Below are 23223 nucleotides of genomic sequence, written 5' to 3'. Positions count from 1 at the left end.
GCTTTCAGGAGGGAAAGCCTTGTGGTAGCTGGCAGTGCGGGTGGGGCTGGGGCTGGTGAGCACAGTGGTGGCAGAGGTGGCGATGGCACTGCAGGTGCAGTTGGAGGCTGGCTCAGGTGCAGATGCAGGTGAAGGTGGAGAATGGCTCAGGTGGAAGTGGAGGATGGCTCAGGTGCAGACGGAGGATGGCTCAGGTGCAGATGCAGGTGCAAGTGGAGAATGGCTCAGGTGCAGATGGAGGATGGCTCAGGTGCGGGTGGAGGATGGCTCAGATGCAGGTGCAGGTGGAGGATGGCTCAGGTGCAGGTGGAGGATGGCTCAGGTGCTGGTGGAGGATGGCTCAGTGCAGGTGCAGGTGCAGGTGGAGGATGACTCAGGTGCAGGTGGAGGATGGCTCAGGTGGAGGTGGAGGATGGCTCAGGTGCAGGTGGAGGATGGCTCAGGTGCAGGTGGAGGATGGCTCAGGTGCAGGTGGAGGATGGCTCAGTGCAGGTGCAGGTGCAGGTGGAGGATGACTCAGTGCAGGTGCAGGTGGAGGATGGCTCAGGTGCAGGTGCAGGTGGAGGATGGCTCAGGTGCAGGTGCAGGTGCATGTGGAGGATGGCTCAGGTGCAGGTGGAGGATGGCTCAGGTCCTGGTGGAGGATGGCTCAGATGCAGATGGAGGATGGCTCAGGGGCAGGTGCAGGTGCAGGTGGAGGATGGCTCAGGTGCAGGCTCAGTGCAGGTGCAGGTGGAGGATGGCTCAGGTGCAGTGCAGGTGTAGGCACAGATGCAAGTGGGAATGGATCTAATTGTAATATTAATTATTATTATTCCAGCTGCTGTTTATTGAGCATTACCACTCCTTTAGTGCTATCTCCTTTAACCTCCATTAGAGCCTCATGAAGTGGGCATGATGGTCCTCATAATAAGGAGAGCAAGGTCCAGAGAAGTTCAGTCATTTGTTGAAGACACACACCTAGGAGGGGGCAGGGTTTGGATATGGAGATAGTCCCATCCCAATCTAAAACCACTCAGCCTCAGTTTCACTGTGTGGAGTCCATGGTCCACGTCTGCTCCTTATGGTATCCCAAGGGGACTCTTTCACATTCAGGGAATTTGACCTTCGGGTCTAGACTTGGGACTGAGTGGGTGAAACCTTGGCTAATTATTCACCAAAGACTCCAAGACATAAGAGTACTCCTGTGACTCCCTCCCTCCATACAGGTGCAGCTCAGGGGGCTCAGAGCAGGTGCAATACAGGGACTGAAAGTGCCATGCAGTTGAAAGGTGGAGAGAGTTCACAGAATGAAGAACCAGGTGATTGGGTTCACAAGGAGAGCCCAGAAGTGCTGAGGTGCTGCAGCTTCATCTTCCTCTTTGATGAGATCCTGCCCTGGCCATGGAGATGACACCTCCAACCTAAGCAATGCTGAGCTCTGGTGGCTGATCCCAAGAGGCCTTCCACTACCACATGTTCTTTCCATATTGAGATAAAATCCATGCCTTTGTCTCTGTCACCGAAATGTCCAAACACCACTATTTTCTGGGAAGGGCAGGAGTCTTGGATGCCTCTTTTTTTTTTAGACAGTCTCGCTCTGTCACCCAGGCCCGAGTGCAGTGGTGCAATCTCAGCTCACCACAACCTCCACCTCCCCGGTTCAAGCAATCCTCCTGCCCCAGTGCCCCAAGTAGCTGGGATTACAGGCATGCACCACCATGCCTGGCTAATTTGTGTATTTTTAGTAGAGATGGGGTTTCGCCATGTTGACCAGGCAGGTCTTGAACTCCTGGCCTCAGGTGATCCGCCTGCTCAGCCTCCCAAAATGCTAAGATTACAGGTGTGAGCCACTGTGCCTGGCCTCGGGTGCCTTTATAAAGCAACTTTAGTTTTGCCTCTTTAAACCCACTTTGTAGGACTTGTTTTCCCCTGATCCTAATGAGATCTCCAGAAGGCCCTGCCCTTCTCTGACCACACTTAGATCATAAAATGTTCTCTTGTTGCCTCAGGCCCTTGGACAGTCTCAGGTCAGTAATTAATATGTCTAATCTGGGGCAATATCCAAGGCTCCAAATTTCACTTAAAGCTTGCAATCAGAAAAGGGAGTTGGGGGAGATTTTTCTCTCTTTACTCTCTGCATTAGGTTCCTATTGATGTTGCATCAAATTATCATGAACTTAGAGGCTTAAACAACACAGATTTACTGTCTTATAGTTCTTGATTTATTATCTTGTGGTTCAAAAGTCCAAAATGCATTGTCAGGAAACTATTCCTGTGGAGGGTTCTAGGGAAGAATCTATTTCTTTGCCTTTTCCAGGTCTCAGTGGCTGCTTGCATTTGTTGGCTTGTGGTCCCTCATTGCCCTGACATCACTTCCATTGTCACCTCCTTTCCAGTGCCTGCTTTCTTGACAATGAACCCCCTAAGTTTGTATTTTTTGCAAAATTGTGGATAGGCTGAGAATCTCCCAATTCCTTTTTCTTAACAGTTCTTTCCTTAATTTACCTCTTTCCTCTCACATTTTACTATAAACGGCGTGAAGAAAACAGGCTGCACCTTCAACACTTTGCTTGAAAATCTCCTCAGCTAAACATTCAAGTTCATCAAGTATAAGTTTTGCTTTCCACATGACTGTAGGACACAGTTCAGTTAAGCTTTCTGCTTCTATGTAACAAAGGTCCACTTTCGTCCAGTTTCTAATAACACGCTCCTCATTTCCTTCTGAGCCCTCATTAGAAGCATCTTTAAACTTCTATTTCTGCCAATGGGCTGTTCACAATGATTTGGGTGTTTAGTAAAATGATACATGTTTTATTATTGTGCCCCTTATTTCCTTCCAGTCTTTCATGGTGGAGTCTTTAACATCCATCTTCCTATTGGCAGTATGTTCAAGATCATCTTTGCTTCTCTATTGTGTCCCTCAATATTCTTTCATCCTCTGCCAACTGCCCAGTTCCAAAGCCATTTCAACATTTTTGCGTATTTGTTATAGCAGCACCTCACTTCTAGGTACCAGAAATCTCTATTGGTCAGAGTTCAACCAGAGTAACAAGACCAATGGGAGATACATATTAAGAGATTTATTGCATGAAATTGGCTTATGCGATTGTAGGGGCTGCCTAGGCAAGCCTGAAACTTGTAGGGAAGGCTGCCAGGAAGGGCAGGATGGAACTTTCAGGCAAGTGCTAATGCGGCTATCTGCAGACGGAATTTCTACTTCTTTAGGGAAGTCTCAGTTCTGGTCTTAAGGCTTCCAACTGATTGAATCAGGACCACTCAGATTATCTGGCATAACTTGCCTTCCTTAACATCAACGGATTATGGACTTAATCACATCTACAAAATACCTTCACAGCAGCACACAGATTCATGTTTGATTGAAAAGTGGGGATTGTAACCTAACCAAGTTGACACATAAAACTGACCATCACACTCTGCCATTCTCCTCTCTTCATCCCACTAGCTAGTGAGGGATGAGTGAGGCTAGGAGGTGTGGACTGGGGCAAGGGAAGAAGAAGAGAGCAGGGATGGTTTTCATAACTATGTGTTTGGGGTGGGGGAAATCTGGCGATTATTTCCTCTGACATCAGCTGCTGTTTACAGCCGAGCCTTTCTCTCATAGGTGCTGCTGAGAGTTTTTCAGACCCCTGGTACTATCAACCTCTGCTGGATAATGCTGCATAACAAACAGCTCCTAGAACTCAGTGGCTTGAAACCAGCATTTATTCTCATGGTCATGAGTCTGCAAGCCCATGGCTGTTTGGCTGATTTAGACTGTGCTTGGCTGGTGGGTCTTCTTCAGGCTGTGGGTTCAGGTGCCTGTGGCTCCAGGTTGTAGATTTGGTTCCTGCCCCTTTTATGTTCCTTGTAGGGTTCAGGCCCAGGTTCATCGTCTCAAGATGGATCACTGGAACATCAGAGGGCTAGCCCAGCCACATGCAAGCACATTTGCAGCCCTGCCTTGCTCACCTTTTCCCTGCTTCCAGAATACTCCTTTGGCCATAGGAAGTCACTGGCCCAGCTCAAAGTCAAGGAGGAAGGCACCTGTGAACAGTCACCTGTGCTCACCAGGAGTCCATGGCCAAACTGCGACTGCATCATTCTATTATAAAGGAGTGAATCATCATGACCTATGATGCAGTTATTACCCTCATCCCTATTCTGGGGTCTCTTTCACTTGCCCACTCTCCGTGGGCAGTTTATGACATTCTCCTTCGACCTCTGATTCCTGGGGATGCTCTTCCTCACACAGACTGTCTTCTGGGGTCCTGATGCCCCTCCAGGCAGCCCTCTGGGTAAATTTCTTTTAAGACCACTCTGAACCATCTCACCTCTGCTCTCTACAATGCTACCACAGGCTACTTCAGCCAAACTTCTGTCCTTTAAAATTTTCAGACACAAGTCAGACACTCATCCACTCCATCCCCCAAGCTCCATGGGGATTTGCGGCAAAGACCTTTGAAGCCCCTTTCACTAGCCAACCCTCAACCTCCCCCAAGAGATCCCTGGAGTCTCCATGCCTGGCCACGGTTCCATTTGTGCAAGAAGGATCAATTGCCAAATTTGGGGTAATTGGGATTTTTTCCCCATCTAGTCACAGTCATTTTTTCTCATTCCCAGTCAAGCATATCCCCTGTGCTGCCTGCTTTTTGCCGGACCCTGCGTTTGTGTTTGGAGATGAGACATTTCCTGTCAGCCCTGTTGTGCTCCACTGAGCTGGCTGCTGTGTGAGCTGTTCATTAAGACTGCCTATTATCTCGGATTCCCTTCGGTTACTCAGAGCAATTTATTTTCCTCCCAAAGGAAAAGAACTTTGGCTCCCCCAAGCCTCAAACCCAGAGGCTTTGGCCACATGGGCACCAAAAGTTTAGGGTGAAAAACCCTGGCTGGTGGCTGGATGCATAGATGACACCCAGTCACACAGAGGATTACTTGGGAGAATCACAAGGCAGATGTGAACACTGATTACATCTGCAGGTACCAGTCAAATAAAATGAAGTGTAACTATACAGCGTTAGGCAAATTTAAAGGATTGTTATTTCTTCTGGGCCAGATCGCTACTTCCCAGCATAGAAGAATAACCTCTGATGTCAAATCCAAATTGCCTGTTTTGTGCTTCTGTGAATCTAAGTGCAATGCAGGAACATTGAGGCTGAGGAAGCCAGTCCTGCCCGCCAGCCATCTGTGTTTCTTGACTCTTCCCCACCATCAGGCCCCATCGGAGTGGTGGCCTGGCATGGTCCCATTGGGTAATTGGCATCTTTGTCCATGACTCAGGGAGAGGCTGGGCACCTCCTACAGGAGGGGAGGGAGCTCACGTGGCTTCCCACCCTGTTTCTGTGCTGGAAAGTTCCATGGTTCAGCAGTTCTGCTGGCCTCCATAGGGGACAGTCTACTGGTGGCCTCATTTGCCCTAACCAGTCAACTCATCCTTCAAGTCCCCAGGGGAAATCCTGGCTGAAGCCTCCTCAAGAAAGCAGGTGTTTCTTTCTTGGTGTTGACATGGTATGAGTTCACCTATTTGCTGTGACACTTACCACATAGTGCTCTAGTGACTTGTGCGTTCATCTGTTTCTCCTTCCAAGCTGTGAGCAACTGCAGGCCTGGCTTTGACGTATCTCCGCATCCCCTGACACACAGCTGAAGCTCAGTAAACCCTGGCTGAAAAGCTGGAGACAAGAGGACAGGAAAGGAAAACATTGTCTTTCCTTAGGGGCCTAACCTGAACTTCTAGGTGAGGCTGAAATGCAGCCTTGTCCAGTTTCAGTGGAGATGCCAGATGGCTGGGTGTTTGTCAATGGCTTTAAGGTGATTAATTGGACATTGTTCTTCTCTCCTTGTGGGTGCCTGAGCCTCAACCCATCTCATCACAGCTGCACTCACCTGGTGGTAAAGCCAAGATCTAGCAGAAACGACCAGCAGCTGACTGCCTCAGGCAACCCAGGCTGCTGGGTGGAATAAACTGGAGGAAAAGAACTGTCATGTTATCCCAATGAGGAGCCGACTCTTTTCAAAACTTAATTGTTTCACCTCCCTCGAGAAGTTTATTTGGAGGGGCCACCTTCTTCCTGAGGGGAGCTGGGTCTCGATGCATGAGAGACAGGATCAAACACCACAGTGTGTTTCCGGGAAAAGTCAGAAAGTAGGAGTCTCTGTTTTGCCTGGTTGTGTGACCTTAAGCAATTCTTTTTCCTCTCCGGGCCTCAGTTTCCCTCTCTGTGGAGTGGAGTGGTTAAGAGTACAGGCTCCTTAGATTCCATCTTGCTGCTTTCTACTGGTGAGACCTTGGGAAAATTACTTTTTCTGCAAAATGGGGCCATGATTAGAACTCCTTCATTGGGTGATAGTGCGTGTTAAATGAGTTAGTGGATAGAAAGTGCTTAGGACAGTGCCTCCAATGTACAGATTGCAACATAAATGTTTACTGTTGCTATCATCATCGTCACCATCATCATCATCATTCTCCGATTAGGTGATCAATCCCAACCACTGTGGGGCTCCGGACTGGGGTGGTCTGTGAGGGGAGCTTTCACCAGCTAGTCAAAGTGAGACTCAAATGTCCACATCATGTACGTGGAAGGTGGCCAACATTTCTTTTTGGGAAATGCTGTTATTTTATTCTGAAACAATGTCCTCTCTACGCTTTTAGTGCTAAAATATCATTCTTAAATGAAATTATAATGATTGTAAATTAAAAAAAATGTCCTATCTGGCAAAACAAGAAGCTGGTACCCATCTTGAGGGCTTGAGGCATCACATAGTCCAGTTTTCTCATTATTTGTATGACACTTCTTTGAGGGCAAGAGAGTTTGGCCAAGGTCATGAGACAGTCTCAACCCACCAAAGACTGGAGAAGTAGACCCCGGTCCTTGTTAGGTTTGTTTGTTTTTGTATTTATTTGAGTCTTGGTCTGTCATCCAGGTTGGTGTGCAGTGGCATGATCACGGCTCACTGTAGCCTCCAACTCCTGAGCTCAAGGAATTTTCCCCCTTCAGCCTCTGGAGTAGCTGGGACTATAGATGTGCACTACCATGTCCGGCTTATTATTATTATTATTATTATTATTACTATTAGTTTATAGAGACAGGATCTCATTATGTTGCCCAGGCTGGTCTCCAACTCCTGGGTTCAAGTGATCCTCCCACCTTGGCCTCCCAAAGTGCTGAGATTACAAGTGTGAGCCACTGCACCTGGTCCCACTTGTTAGGTTTGAAAATGGCTGTTTCTGTGTCATGTTTCCTTCCTCCAAAGGAAAGGAAGAAAGTGACTACGATACTCAAGTGAAGTTCTCCTCAAATCAGTAGTATGATAGAAAATGTAACTAGGAGAAATTGTAGAAGTCAAGTTGAATTCCATTGAAACTTCACTGAGCACCTACTAATGCCACGTTGCATAACAACCAACTCCTACTAATGCCACGTTGCATAACAACCAACTCCTACTAATGCCATGTTGCATGACAACCAGCTACAGTCCTGCCACCACAGCCACTCCCCAACATTTACTGCACACATAGGAAGCACCAGACGTGGTGATAATGCCTCACGTGGATTATCTCACTCTCTTCTCAGGAGTATGAGGTGTGTATGGCTGGCTCCATTTCACAGAGGAAGAAACTGAGATTTGGAAAAGTGCAGGACCTTGCCCAGGGTTTCACAGTCAGAAATGGGACCAAGAGAAGTCTGTGTTTGACACCAAGGTTGGACTTTCAGCCCCCATATCATGCTGTCATTGTAGGCACCACAATGGCTCTGGCTGTACCCAGAGTTGGTGACTAAGTGTGAGCTCACATGTGTGATTATGTGATTCGTGTCTGTCCCCAGCGGCTGCTCCAGGGAAAATAGAGTGTGAATGCTGTTTGCTCACCCCTTATCTCCAGCACCCAGCACGGGGCCTGCTTGGCACAGAATAACTGATCACTGGATACTTGCTGATTGGATGAATGAGTGAATGAATGAATTTGTTGAGAATCACCAAGGAAAGAATTCTGCTCCCACCCTGCCTCCAAGATTCTCATTCAAGAACTTGGGAGGGAGCATACAAGTCTACCTGTTAGGCCAGGCGCGGTGGCTCACACCTGTAATCCCAGCACGTTGGGAGGCTGAAGTGGGCGGATCACCTAAGGTCAGGAGTTTGAGACCATGGGGAAACTCTGTCTCTACTAAAAATACAAAAATTAGCCCAGACGTGGTGGCAGGTGCCTGCAATCCCAGCTACTCAGGAGGCTGAGGCAGGAAAATCGCTTGAACCCGGGAGACAGAGGTTGCAGTGAGCTGAGATCATGCCACTGCACTCCAGCCTGGACGACAGAGCAACACTCCCTCCATCTCAAAAACAACAAACAATCAAACAAACAAACAAAACCCAAAACTACCTTTCCAATTCTACTGCCCATGCCCCCAAAACTGCCCTCTGAGACACCTGGCTGTAGGGAAATGGGTTTTTCTAATGATCAGGCAGGGAGACCTTGGTATTTTATTCCGCAGGCAATGGGGAATCACTAAAGAGGGATTTGAGGAGGGGATTGGAAGTCATCCAGAGCTGTGCTTTACGAAAATTGCCTAATGGCTTTGCTTGTCCCCTTGCCTAGTGATGCACCCTCCCCTTTTTTTTTCCTGTCAACAAGACTGATTCTGAACAAGAGAGATTCAAGACAAACATCTCCGTGCTGCGGCGGGGGGGCAGCCGGTTCACTTTCAGCCTTTTGCTGCCGCTCTGACAGCAGGCGGCCCATTAGGGGCTCCCTGACCTTCCGCAATGGATTGTTAGTGCATTTAAGCCCTTTGTAGGAGGCTTTCCTCTGCCATAATTGGACCTTCACTCTGTTGCGCTTCCTGGCCACAGAGCTTGTTAGCTGTCAGGCAAGGCTGTGAATTTGCACAATGGCCAGCGCGGCTCATTTTTCACAGGCAACCCTGCCATGTGAGCACCCCGCGGAAGGACGCCCATAACGCAGGAACATGCCGCATCATGGGAGAGGAGAGAAGAATTAGGGTTCAACTTTGGAATGGGGAGCATGACAAAATGAAATCTCCCTGCTGCGTTCCCACAGAACTCAGGTGCATGTTTGCCAAGTGTCTGTGTTTAAGGCTATTGTGCTGGGTTTGCTGTCAACTCAGTTACAATGACAGGAACTCAGGAACAATGACAGCTTCTTCCAGTTCTCTGACTTCTTCCCAGGATTTCCTTTAGAAGGAGGTTCATTTGAGCAGTCTGTAAGCATGAGGGGACTCACCGGGCTGGACGGGAGCTAGTGGCAGGGCCAGAAGTGGAACTCAGCTTGTTGCTACCCCGTGGAGAAAGCCTATGCTTCTACAGCCCTGGCTCACTTGCAGAGGGGACATTGCGGAATCCTGTGTGTATCCTAGGCTCTTAGATCTTGAATTTTAGGAGAGGATCCTTTGTATTTTTCCTCCTGCTTCTTTGCCTGATGTCACTGAAGTGGCCCTAGGCTCTGCAGAGCTGCCTTGGACCAGTGAATAAGAGGAACCTTTGTGAAAAGAGAATAGAAAGGAAATAAGGGGAAGACGGAGGGAAAACGGAAAGATTCTGCATCCTCAGGTTTGCCAGTGGCCTTGCGGACCTGAGCTGGGAGAGATGAACAGAGATCGTGAAACCAGGACCATAAGGGATGGGCGCTGGGTGGGCACCAGCTCCAGGGAGGGCGAGGCAGGCACAGGAAAGTAGATGTTTATAACCAGACTTTGCTGGTGCTTTGCTATTCTCTCTGCACTCCTGTCTTATACCCTCAAATCCTGTCTCCCTTCCTGCCTCCCTGACCTGTGCTGTGCCCCAGGAGGACACCACCCAGGGTTTCCTTGTTGATTATCTCTTGGGTTTGGCCAGTGAGGCACTAACAGAAGACTGGAGAGGAGAGAGAGAGAAAAGAGAGAGAGGATGAGGTGTGACTTTCACTGATCCTCCTTGCTCTGGGCCATGTTCCAGAAGTTGCTGGACCCGTCCATGTCCTGTCTGGTGACATCTTCAGTGGCTCCAGCTCTCACTGTGTCCCAGTCATATTTCTTCCCTCTTCTCCTTTATGCCTGTGGGTGATGATGCCTCACCACTGTGGCTACACTTTGGGTGCCTCACGATTCCCACTGCAACACTAAGAGGAGTTTCTTCATTTGAGTCTCTTCCTTTGCATCATCCCAGTTGGATTCTGTGTCCTCAGGGGGTCTGATTGATGTAGGGCTTCTGACTCCGAGGCCTCTTCATCTTGGGCATGGCTTTGTTCCTTAAATAGTGAGCTAAGTATGGCTTGCTCTAACTTTGAGGAAGTTCTTGGCAAAATGAAGGGTAGGCTGGAGGCTGTGAGGAGAAAGAGAGGCTTCTGGAGGAGGCCATAAGAACTGCCTCGGGGCCAGCCTTCAGGGCCAGGTCCAGTGGGCTATTCGGTCAGTGCTCTTCTCAGGAGGAGTCTGTGTGGTGCCCAACTCTTGGGCTCTTGGCAGGCCTGGTGGTCATAATGGAAAGTCTTTTGGCTGGAGAGAGGCCAAATCAAAGCTACCTTATGGAGAAAACTCCGCTGGTATTTAAAATGTGAGCATGACATTTCTGATAAGAAAATCAGAGGCCTGTTGAATCATTTTGACATGGGAAACATTTCCTTTGAGGTGAGAAGCACAATACAAGGAATCAAGGAATTAAGGCTGAAGCTGAGAAATAGCCAGTATGTGAGGCCTGCGAAGTGAGATGCCTGTGGAAAGATGTGGCTGGGAGGACCACTGGAGAACTGACTCTCCCGCCTGGATGAAAATTCTGGGGAGGGACTCATGTGGAAGCCAAACAAATAAAAGATCCAGACAACTCTTGGGCCAGAAGGACGGAAGGTGTATCACCCATGAGATGTGGCAGCATTTGCTTGGGAGAGAAGAAGGAAGCCAGGAATGAAAGAAAACTCCTTCTCTGTGTCTTCCCACCTGCCATCGTAATTAGTGTGGCCAGGCACTGGCGCACATGCTCCAGCTTCAGCCACTGACTCTGGAGGTTCATTTGAAAGATCTGGTCCAGAATCCGATGGATCTGATAAGCTTGGTCTTGACTTGGCCAACTTAGACTGGAGTTTCCAAAAGAAGGTGTTGCATCTTGAAACACCTTTCTTACGTCTCATGAACACAATATCAACCACATTCAAGAGTTAATCTTGTTGGTCTCCATGTGGATTCCAGTCTTAACTGTTAAAAAAATCTTCTGTGTTACCAAGTTTCCAAATATCTTCTCTGTAGCTATCTGAAATGATACAGAATAGACTGATTGGGACTGATGACGGCAAATTCAGATGATGGTTGCGTTATAGAATGAGCTCTATTTTAGCCAAGTTGATGGCAAAGCAAATTTTTGAAAAGCAAATCCCAGTTCTCCATTAACTTCTATTATTAAGTCAGAGATGTGTCATCATGAGGATTTAATGACTTTCTTGTGTGAAACAAAAAACAATACAATAAATGTGTAACAATATAATAAATGTGGGGCACTGACAAATGCTCTACAGACTACCTCAGAGTTCTCAGGGCCTGTGGACACTAACTTCTGAAGTCTTCAGTTGCACTTATGGCCTCTTTGCTTTTTTTTTTTTTTTTTTCCCCATGAAAGGAGAGCAAGACATACTCTGTCCACCACAGACATGGATTGATCCTTTCCTGGGTTTCACCAGAATGTCTCTTCTGCTCCTCATTGTTGAAGCGTGTTCACCAATGAAGACCAGAAGGGGCATTTAGGGAAGGACAATGGCAGCACCCATTCCCCTGATGAATCCCTGATTTCTATACTGTGGGGCTCTTTTCTCACAGGGACCTTATCAATGCTCAGCTGAGAAATGTCTTCTCAGCACAGCTTACAACAAATCTATTAGAAGCGTAGAAATCTCCTAAAAGTGCTGTCATTAAGTCACATCACAGTCTTTTTCTCTCTAGTAATTCAACACATACTTTTTGAGTGACTGCTATATTATTAATATATTAGGTGCTAGGGATAAAATTGAGAACAATGAAGACATCTACCCTCGGGGAATTTATATTCAGGAGACACAAAAAAACTGAATAGATATACATAAGATAATGGCAGGTAATAAGTGCATTAAAGATAAACAAGAAACTGCATTGAAGAAAAGCAAGAATGACAGGAATTGTTACCATTTTAAATGCAGTGGTCAGAGAAGTCTCTTCTAAGGAGGTGACATTTGAGTAGGGACCACAAAGCAAGCCATGAGAATATATGAGAAGGCGTTTTTGAGCAGAGAAAACAGCAAAGCTAAAGGCATGAGGCAGGAGACCGCTGGGTATACTTGGGTAGGAAAGCATTGTGGATGGAATGGAGTTAGCAAGCAGTAGAGTGGGAGATAATAAAGCCAGAGATGACATCTTTTTCATTTTCTTTGCCATTTAACTAAATTCTGAACATTAGCATATTTTTTTTTCTTTCCCTGGAAACTCTTTGATTCCTCACTGGCAGCTTCCAGAGATGTACTTACTTCCGGGCATGTACAGGGTCTAATAGAGCTGAATTGCAATATCACCTCTCACCAGCAGTTGCCACTAGGGTACCCAATTCATACAGTTCTGTAATTCTCTATTTCAAGTCTGCAACTCATTAAGTGCATGCCAGGGGCCAGGTACTGCGCAGGCTGCTGGGTTACAAAAATAAGTTAGATACAGTCTGGTAGGGGTAAATTCAAGGCTTCAATGAAATGACCCATGTGGAGACTGACTTCTGGCTTTGACGAAACAGAATAGGCTGATGCTCATTCTACTTTGGTTCTGCTGCTGGGGACAACACAGGCTCTATCCCTCTGTCTTCCTCCCCCATCATCATGAAGTTCAGGTCACCTCCTAAACCAAGACCTTTCTGAAACCTCAGCTACATGACATCATTTTCTGGTGTCATCTGAAAGAAGGAGAGTCTCCCTTCTGGAAAAGCTCCCTTGGGATTTTTCTGACAGGTGGTGGAAAATAACAATTTCTCTCACCTTTAGGTTGTACCCTCCAAATCCTGCAATAGGTCTCTGTCTTGCTGGAGTTTCCCCACAACCCTGAGAACTGGGTATTATTATCTACATTTTACAGTTGAGAAAGCTAAAGGTCAAAGGGACAAAGGGATGTTCCCAAGTTTTTGTTGGTTACTAAGCTACTACCTCTCACCTCCAGACTTGCCTTTCCATACTCAGCTCTGCAAGCTGCAGCTGAGAGTGGGAATGGCATTTTTACTTAGCCAGCGGGTTTCCTATTGGGTTTTGTCATTAGGGGGCACTAGAGGGATGCCGGGAGGCAGGAGAAGGGAGAAGAGCTGTGGAACTTCCTGTTTGGCTTGTTGCCCCTGTAAGTGGTCTGGCCTGAGATCCCAGTCTCTTGGGACCTTACAGTTTCTATGATGTGGTCACCTTTTGGTCCAGCTGCCCACACTTGCTACACATCCCTTGGGCTGGTCCTCCAGGCCCTGGGATACCCTTCAAAGGATTGGGGGTGCACTCTTCTCCCACAGCAGCTTGGAAAGTACCATAAATTCACTTGTTCTCTTAATTTGTGAAACCTCCTGGACTTATCATGAAGAGCTCCTCAGAAACACCCTCCTCATTACAATGTTAAATTAAAATTTAGTAGATGAGGCACATAGCAGAAGAAACTTTCAATTAAAATATACACACTGCGACGGTGAAGGGAGACTGGAGAGAACTTGCCGGCATCTTTACCGCGAATGTGCTCGAGATTTAATTTTACTATGACATCTCCTTGGAATTACACTGCTAATTGATCACATTGTGTCTGTCTGTTATTTAAACTTTCAATAAAACTGAGATTAATGGAAGGTGTAATCCTCCCGGGCAGAACAAATATTCCCATTGCTCATGTCAGGTACAGAAACGGAAATGCTCTGCTAACAGCTTTTTGCATTCAATCTGCGCACATGAAGTTAATCATGAAAAATGCAGTGATTCTTTAATTACTTGAATGAAATTTTTTTCTGTCTGCCCCATTTCTCACCCAAAATAGCTGCCCTTGTCGGAGACTCGAGTGAAGTGGCTGAGAGGCAGAGCCGGGTTTCAGGGGCTGGGGCTCAGGATGGGCTGGTGATATGGCTGGTGCCTGTATCTGAGGACAGTGTCCACCACCCCTGAGAATCAGGGTGCCTGTCAGATGGGATAAAACTGGGAAGGAAGAAACCCAGCTACTACAGGGGCCGAGGGCACCCACCATCAAATTGTAATTTTGGCAAGAGTTTCTGTGGTAAGCCATGGGGAAAAGAGTTTGTCTCTGAGACTCCTGTGTGGGAAGTAACAGGTGCTGAATCCAGAAGCCACCAAAAAAGAAACCTAGTTCTAGCTCAGGTGGGAGGCAGGGTAGTATAGCAGTTAAGAGCATCCCAGCTCTACTATTTATGAACCAGTGACCTTGGACAAGTTACTTAAATTTGCCTTGTTTGTTTCCCCTCCTGTAGATGAAAATGGTGTCTTAAAGTGTTGTGATTTATGTTGCTGACATATGCAAAACACCCAGAATGGGGGCCCAGCCCATGCTGCGCAAGCGTTGGCTATTATCATTACTATGCTCTCAGCTGAAGCTCTGTCTTCTCCACCAGCATCTCCCGTTCAACAGTATTTAAGGACAGGCTTTGGAGTCAGTTCCTAGGGCCTTGATTCCTAGGTCTTCCCAGATTCCTATATCTCCAAGCTGCAGTTTTCTTTACCGTAGCTTAGAGATGCTATTACTTGCCTCCTAGGGTTGTTGTAAAGACGAAATATGTGTAGAGTCCTCAGCATGCAGAAAACACTTAATAAGTTGCTATTGCAATCACGATCATTGTTTCCATCTGGGCCCGGCAGAACCCATCCAACTCCCAGTATGAGCATAGGGAAAACCCTGCCCCAGGTTTAGTTGTGATTGATCTTCCAGTAGCTTCTATCCATTTGAGTTCCTTGAACTAGGTCTGGATAACTGGGTCACGCTGAGGTCAGTTCCCTCTAACCTATGATAGCCCTTCTGATTCTTGAAACTGGTGCTCCTGTTCCCCCAAATCTTCCCTTCCCTGGGACGACCACTCCTAGCTCCACTGAGTGTCCCTCCAACACAGTGGATTCTGGTTGTTCATTTACCTTAGGCCACCCTCCTTTGACCAAGCCTGGTTGACCACATATGTCCCTTTGAGAGTGTGGGGGACTCAGTACCTCAGATGAGTCTGGAGCAGTGTAAAGGAGAGTGACATGGCCACCACCCATATTCTGGACCCCATGCTTCTATTGATGTGGTCCAGATAGCATTTATTTCTTGGTAACCATATCTCACTGCTAATTCCATGAAATTAGAGTTCAATATTATTTTCTCAATTATTTTCTATGCCTGTGGATACATGAGTCATGTTCTTTGCATCCCATGCTAACACAGCCAGATTTCTGCACTCAAGGGTAGGTCTTTACTTTGCCCTTCATAGACTTCCTTACTTTTTCTTTTTTTTTGAGACTGAGTCTTGCTCTGTCGTCCAAGCTGGAGTGCAGTGGCGCCGTCTCGGCTCACTGGAACCTCTGCCTCCCGGGTTCAAGTGTCTCAGCCTCCCAAGTATCTGGGACTACAGGCGCCTGCCACCATGCCCAACTAATTTTTGTATTTTTAGTAGAGATGGAGTTTCACTGTGTTGGCCAGGTTGGTCTCGAACTTCTGACTTCAGGTGATCCACCTGCCTCGGCCTCCGAAGTGTTGAGATTACAGGCGTGAGCCACTGTGCCTGGCCAATTTCCTTACATTCTTACCTGGTGTTATTACTTGGGCTCTGGGTTCTGACATCCGTCATGTGAACGTCATGTTTTTCAAAGTTTCGACAAGCATGGCATTAAACCTCTTTCTATACAGATGAGAAAAACAAGACCTAGATTTGAAGGCGGGGGTTTGCTTAGGGGTACACAGCAAGGTGACCAGAGAATCAGGATCGAAAACCCAGTTTTTCCGAATCTAAGTTCAGGAATCAGGGAAGTTCATAGTCAGGTGGGGAGGGGGGAACTGTAGAGGGCACCCAAATAGCTCTCCCAAGGTCCTCAAGTGTGAGAGCACATCCTCTGCCATATTTCTTTTTCTTTTTCTTTTTTTTTTTTTTTGAGACAGGGTCATGCTCTGTCACCCAGGCTGTCACCCAGTTATAGCTCACCGTAACCACAAGCTGCCAGGCTGGAGTGATCCTCCCACCTCAGCCTCCCGAGTAGCTGGGTTTATAGGTGTGCATCACCGTACTTGGCTAATTTTAAAATTTTGTGCAGAGACGAGGCCTTGCTATAATGCCCAGGCTGGTCTCAAATTCCTAGGCTCAAGCAATCCTCCCGCCTTGGCCTCCCAAAGTGCTGGGATGACAGGTGTGAGCCACCGCGCCTGACCGCTCTGCCGTGTTTCTGACGGGAGGCTGGCTGTCCACTCCCTTTGGGAATGAGTCCAGTGGGGGAGGCGACACTCATTGTCCCTTGTCCTGCACCCCCCCCATTCCATAAGAGAACGTCCTTAATTGTTAAAATGTTATTCCTTAAATTGGGCTGAAATCAGCTTTGTATGAGCTCTGTGGGGAATTAGGGTGTTTCCAGAACTTTCCGTGGTTCTGTTATTGTAAGCGATAGAGACCCACTTCAGCTAACTCAAGCACAGGGTTTTCACGAGGGTAAAAGAGGGATCCGTGTTCCTTCCCACGCTTGCTCTCGCTCTCTCAGCGGGTCTGCTTCTCGGTGCTTCTGTCCTGTTCTCTTTCTTGCAGACTTATTCCGCCTTGTGCTCACTCCTGTCTCCCGCACCCCTCTATTCCGCCCCAGCACGACAGTTCCTTCCAGCTGCAGCCTCCAGCACTACGTGGCAACGTTCCTCTGGGTCTCTTAGTTCACATTCTTGCGATGAAATCGAATTAGCAAGCGCCTTAGCCCAGGTTCTCTAGAAAACAGAACTGGAGGCAAAAGCTTACATGTTATTGGGAAGTGCAGTCTCAGGGAAGCAGGGGTGAGGGGAAGAGGGAGTGAGGCAGAAACAAGGGAGAGCAAATGCAGGAGAGTGTGGCGCTAAGCTGGCTGCAGCTGCCTAACAGCTGATTTCTCGGCATTGCATGACATCTTCGGAGAGGCCATGTGAAACTGCAGCATCTCTGGTCTGTCCAGGCTGATGGTTCTCAGTCAGGGGTGATTTTGCTCCCCAGGGAACACTGGACAACATCTAGAGACATTTTTGATGGCCATGTCTAGGAGGAGGACAGTGGCACTGGGTGATATTGTGGGCAGAGGCCAGAGATGCTGCTAAACATCCTCCAGGGCACAGCATCTCCGGCTCTGAACAAAGAATCATCTGGTCCACGATGTCAGCAGTGCTGAGACTGAGAAGCACTGATCTAGGCTGGACTCTTAGGGGAGGAAGGGTAAGAATTTACCTGTGGGCTTCCATATCCTTCTGGTTAAAATTTGCTCCAAGGGATGTTAATTCCTCACATTTCTGGGTTGTTTGTAATGTGAGCTTCAACTGGGTCCCCTGGTGTCTCTTGTCTCCACAGCAACAAGGACATCCTGAGGTGGGAGGCAAGAGGCTTGGAGCAGGCATGGGGTGAGGTGGTGATGAGGGTTTTGAGCAAGTCCCCAGGCTGCTGCAGGGGTAGAGCAACCCCCCACAGCAACTTGACAGTGACTGTGACTCGATTGTAAGACCACCGGAATGGGACAAGCCACGGCTCCAGCCATTCCAGCTAGAAATCAAACGTGCAGATCTGGGGCGGCTCATACACTGAATGCTATACAGCCTCATCTTTCTTGAGCCAAGGTCTCCAAGACATGGTTTTCTGGCCCTCCTAGGGACTGTCTGGTATCCCGCCAAGTGCCCACCCCAGGCCAGTTAGCCAGGGCTATATGTGGGCTAAGGTGGGGAGGTTCGTGGGGTAGGAAACATAGCTGCTTATTCAGCAGAAACTGTGAGTAGAAAAGATCTAATCAGAGTGAGAATGAGTGGGACTGGCAGTGATTCACATCTCAGACACACTGCACTTGGAAAATCTACCTGAAATCCTTTGTGGAAAGAGGTGGGTATGAGCAGTGGTGTGCTAGTAAATGTTAACAATTGCTCTTTTGGAGGCAGGTCAGGAGATGCCTGGCTTTGTATGTTCATCACTTTTTGTGGTATAAATGCTCCTATTGTGGCCAATTTCAGCTACCGATGGTTTAACAATTAGCTTGTAACTTTTCTGAAAATTCAACAATCGGTTCTTGAGAGCCAATGTAAGCTGGCTGTATAGTCAGCCTGGTATAAGTAAATAAGTTAATTACAAATGAACATCTTAGCATGATGGAAAAAATAGTTGTGAAATATTGCAGACCTTTCCTCCAGCATAGCCTTCTCTCCAATTCTGAGCAGTCTGATCATTCTGTACTCATTCCTTCAGAGAAGGGGTATGTCAGAAAGGAAAGGGTCGTGAATTCTCTTCCTGAATTTCATGTTCTAAAATAACAGTATTAGACAGAACAAAAAGCTCCTTTGAACAGTCAGACAAAAATGTTTAAGACCGGGAGATTGAGAAGAGTAACCACCATCTGGGTTACTCTTGGAAGAGCAAAGATTCCAAACGCTAAGGGAAGAAAAGAACACAGGAGTGGAGCAACAGCTGAGAGTATAGTTCCCTGTGTGTCCCAGGGGGAGCAGTCTGGTCCCTACTACCTGGGCAGAGCCCTGGGGAGGCACAATGATCCAAGAGAAGTTTGCGGGATCTGGGAGCAGAGACGATCCGTGCCCCACTCTCTGAGGGGAACCCCAGGGAAGCTTAGAGAAAGAGGTTATCGACAAGATGGGGCCACGGTCTATCTGTAAAAATCCTGTTCTCTGTTGTGGTGCAGAAGCAGCTGAAGGAATGCTGGGTTTTTGGACAAGCTGCAGAAATACAGGAGGGAGCTTGAAGACCTGAAGGAGCCAGGTGAGAGACCTGCAAGGGGCAGAGAGGATGATGGGCATCTCAGGGGGTGCTCATGTGGACGGATGACATTGAGCACCCAACTGACTTTGAGCTATATAGGAACGTGGCCACAACCCCAGGGAAAGGAGGGGGTCCCCAACTTGACTGAGATTGGTTTATGCCACCCTAGCAGAAGCTTGAAATAAAATAAAGTTGCAAAGAATTTTGTTTTTTCACACCGAAATTTGTGGACCGTGATTGAAATTCAACCCCTTTGCTTTAGACTAGGGAATCAGTAAAGTTTTTCTGTAAAGGGTCAGAGAGTAAATATTTTAGGCTTTGAGGGTCATATGTGACCTTCTTCCTCTTTTTTCCCCCTCCCCTTCCTCCTTCTCCTCCACCTTCTTCCTTTTGTTGCAACCGTTTAAAAATGTAAAAACCATTCTTAGCTGGAAAATGTCCCCTCAACGTCTGTCCTCCTCCCGCTGCTCCCGATCCACAGAGCTGCTGTCTGAATGAGGTTTTCCGTTGGCAACACTATTAGATTTTTAGAAAGCCAGGAAGATTCTGCTGCAATGAGATTCAGTTAGTACAAAATGTATTCGCTTACCAGGAAGATAACACTCTTTCTCTGGCCACAGGCCACGTGAAGAAGCCTGCATCTGGCTGTCGAAGGAATCTTCAGCATGGCCGAAGTTTGCTGTTTCTTCCATCTTTGGTTAAAACAGGGGCACATTTCCCTCACCCCCAGGGGACCAAATCCTCTCCCCAGGTCTACTTGCTCCACTCAATGCCTTCTCTCTCCCTATCCCTGCCTTTGGAAGATCATCTTCCAGGACCCAGCAGCCCTGAGAATTCACGACAGGGCGTGGCTATGGCTGGATGAAAGGTTACTTATGGTTTTGCGTAAATGGACTTCTAGGCGGCTGGTTTCAGAAGCCCTCAGTGGGAAAACCAGTCAGCCCAGTGCTTTTTTTTAAATTCATTTTCCTTAGTTTCTTGATTTAATTTTGAAAGGCAACCCATGGACCCAGATGGAGAGAGAGACCACACGGTGGAGGAGCTGTCTGGGTTGCCGCGTCATCGTGACGGTGATGTGAGCCGCCAGTCTCCAGCACACCCTCAGAGCGCTCCCTGGGAGAAGGTGCCAGGGCAGGATATGAAACCGACTTCTGAGAGGGAGGCGGGGCTGGCCAGGCTGCTCTGTAGTGGGGACCCAGAGGCAGCTCCAGTGACAGGCAGGTCTGTTCTGCGCATGAATAACTGAGGAGCTGAGAACATCTGACCTGGACTGGGTCTCCTAAGTCTGTGGGAAGATTCTGGGGCTGAGGATGCCCAGATTGCTGCTTCTGAGGGTGCTGCAGGCTGAGCCCTGACCCTGGCCTCAGTGAGGACCTTGGTCCTGGCTAGCTTTCTAAAAATTTTTTAAATTAATTATTATTATTATCATTTTTTTGAGAGATGGAGTCTCACTCTGTCGCCCAGGCTGGAGTGCAGCAGCACGATCTCGGCTCACTGCAACCTCCGCCTCCCAGGTTCAAGCCATTCTCCTGCCTCAGCCTCCTGAGTAGCTGGGATTACAGGCGCCCACCACCATGCCCGGCTAATTTTTGTATTTTTAGTAGAGACGGGGGTTTCATCATATTGCCCAGGCTAGTCTCGAACTCCCAACCTCAGGTGATCCACCTGCTTCAGCCTCCCAAAGTGTTGGGATTACAGGTGTGAACCACCGCGCCTGGCCCGCTCCTGGCTACCAAAGGAGCCCCAGTCTATCCACAGGCAGCCCCGAGATATCCTCTGGCCCCTAGTGACCCCTGCAGGTTAGGTCACAAACGTGTGAGATCTCAGATGACTATATGGGCCAAGTTACCTGCTTTGAATAGAATTCAGAGCTGTTTCCTCCAATTTAAGAAAACAGACAGGTTGGGAGCATTGTCTTTATATGCAAAAGACAACGTATTGGAAGGAAGCTAAGAAGTTTCTTCTCAAATTGGGAGGACGGCAGTCCTGGCATCTTCATTGTATTTTTAGGATATTTTCTGCAAAGGAAGGGAGTGGGGAGTGAGGGGGAAAGCCCAATCCATGCCCTCTTCAATTCTGAAACCATTAAACCTCAGGCAACTTGAGTGAGAATCAGTCAATCAACAAGCAGCCTGTCAACTCATCAGTGCTTATGTACTTAACACCAGTGGGTTGGAGCGCAATTCCAGCTCTTCGGGGACACGGATGGCCAAGTTGGGGCCCTGCTTTGGGGGAGTTTCAGTGAAGGTGGGCAGTGCAACGCAGGATGTGGACATGCTTACAAAAGTCTGTAACCATAGGCTGGGCGTTTCAGGGGGTGATCCAAATGCTAGATTGGAATGGTCAGTGAAGGCTGCAAGGTGTGACTGCCGAGCTAACCTTGCCTCAGGTGGATAAACACATTTGACATTGGTGAGCCCTGTTTGTCCACAGTTCCTGTGGATGCTCTGGGCCTGTGGACTCTGGAGCTTGCTAGCAAAGGCCTTGGGGACACTTATACTGAGCTGCTTGTCCTCACCATGCTCTGGTGACCTAGCTTTCTAGCCCTCCCACCGCGAGCTGCCTTGCAAGGGTTCATGTGCCTTTGTAAATGCATCCTTTTTTGGAGTGAACCCCCAACCTCAGACTCCTCTGTTGATGATATCCTTCCCCTAAGGGATCTTTCTAAAATAGATTTGACCATGTCGTTCTACTGCTTAAAAGCCTTCAATGAATCCCAGTTGGGTTTACTGTAAATCAGATCTCTTTATCTTTGTTCTTCCTGCCAAGCTGCTCTCCATCCCAGCATGGGCATGCACGCATACACACACACACACACACACACACACACACACACACACACACACACACTCCAAATACATTAGCAGACAAATTCTCTTGCGTTTCTCCTCACCTTTATGTGTTCCCTCCATCTGGAGCACCCTGGCACATCTTTCCCTTGGGATGTCTGGTCAACCCCTGTCCCTCTGATCAGCAGTGATGGTCTTCTCCAGGCCACACTCCTCCCACACTTACCTCTCGTCATCTGGCAAACATCCACTCCTCTCTCAGGCTCCAGTTCTCGTGTCAGTTTCTCTGTGACTCTGCCACGTTGCCCTAGGTCTTCTTTTTTCCATGTCCCTCTAAATTCTGGATACATCTCCCAAATAGAAACTTTTTAACAATTAAACATTAAATTGACTTTTCCCACTTTTCCCATTGTTACCAGAAGAGTTCACGATGAAGTGGCCCATTATTGAAACGTACAAAATAAGAGTGCAATTGACTAAATTATGACACATCCATGGTATGGAATACTATGCAGCTGTTAAAAAGAATGAGTTAGATTTCTGTGGAAGGATAGTAGCACATTGTTAAGTATAACAGTTTGCTAAGTAAGGTGAGTGGTATAATCATATATTTGTAAAAAGCAAAACAAAGTAAAGCCAAAACTCAAACCTGTCGTCGTGTGTTTGTCTATGAACAGAGAAAGGGAAGTGAGGATGCACATCAGACTTAGCATTGGCAATCTTGGGGAATGAGTTGTAAAATTGATAGACAGGAAAGAATTATTCTTTCTTTATATAACTGTGTATTCTTTGACTGTGCCCTATTTGGAGCTCATTCAGCTTCTCAAATCTGGAGGTTTACATCTTTTGCCAAATTTGGCAAGTTTTCAGCCATTTTAAAAGTTATTTTTCAGCCTGTCCTTTTTCGCCTATTTTTCTGGGACTATGATGACATGCATGTTGGTTCTTTCGTTATAGTTTCACGGGCCCCTGAGGTTCTGTTAATTTTTTTTCAGTGTATTTTAACTCTGTTGTTCAGATTGGGTAATTTATATTGCTCTGTATTCACGTCCTGATGATTTCCTCTATCTTCTTCATTCTATTATTGATTCCATCCATTGAGTCTTTTATTTTGGTTACTCTATGTTCAATTCTAAACTTTCCACTTGGTTCTTATTTTTATATCTTCTATTTCTTTTTTGAGACTTTCTATTTCTTTGCTGAGACTTTCTATTTTTTTTTCATTTTTTTCCATTGTGTGTGTATTTTAAAAAGCTTTATTTTTGAAATATACTTCACGTGTCATACAACTTGCCCATTTAAAAGTGTATGAGTCAATGGTTCTTAGTAGGTTCACTGAGCTTTGCAACCGTCACAACAATTTTAGATTATTCTCATCATGTAAAAAAGAACCTCCATAACTGTCAGCAGTCACTCCCCATTTCTCTTCTCCCCACCTCACCTATCCTCTTCCCAACCCCAGGCAATCACTTACCTAATTTCTGTGTCTATGTGTCTGCCTATTCTATTTCCAGTGTGTTTGTAATTGCTCATTGAAGTATTTAAGTTA

General features: G+C 47.2%; 4 protein-coding genes across 6 annotated transcripts in view; 2 read left to right on the top strand and 2 right to left on the bottom strand.

Moving 5' to 3' along the window:
- Positions 1-23223, top strand: part of TXNDC17 (thioredoxin domain containing 17) — a 997418-nt gene that overhangs the window by 136231 nt on the left and 837964 nt on the right. The gene's annotated exons all lie outside the window — the stretch shown is intronic.
- Positions 1-23223, bottom strand: part of LOC126939805 (uncharacterized) — a 910157-nt gene that overhangs the window by 258118 nt on the left and 628816 nt on the right. The gene's annotated exons all lie outside the window — the stretch shown is intronic.
- Positions 1-23223, top strand: part of WSCD1 (WSC domain containing 1) — a 392253-nt gene that overhangs the window by 48376 nt on the left and 320654 nt on the right. The gene's annotated exons all lie outside the window — the stretch shown is intronic.
- The window catches only part of DERL2 (derlin 2), a 434214-nt gene that overhangs the window by 283874 nt on the left and 127117 nt on the right, over positions 1-23223 (bottom strand). The gene's annotated exons all lie outside the window — the stretch shown is intronic.

Source organism: Macaca thibetana, chromosome 16 (assembly GCF_024542745.1).
Source record: "Macaca thibetana thibetana isolate TM-01 chromosome 16, ASM2454274v1, whole genome shotgun sequence".
NCBI classification, from domain to species: Eukaryota; Metazoa; Chordata; class Mammalia; order Primates; family Cercopithecidae; genus Macaca; species Macaca thibetana.
This window is presented reverse-complemented; position numbering and strand designations above follow the sequence as displayed.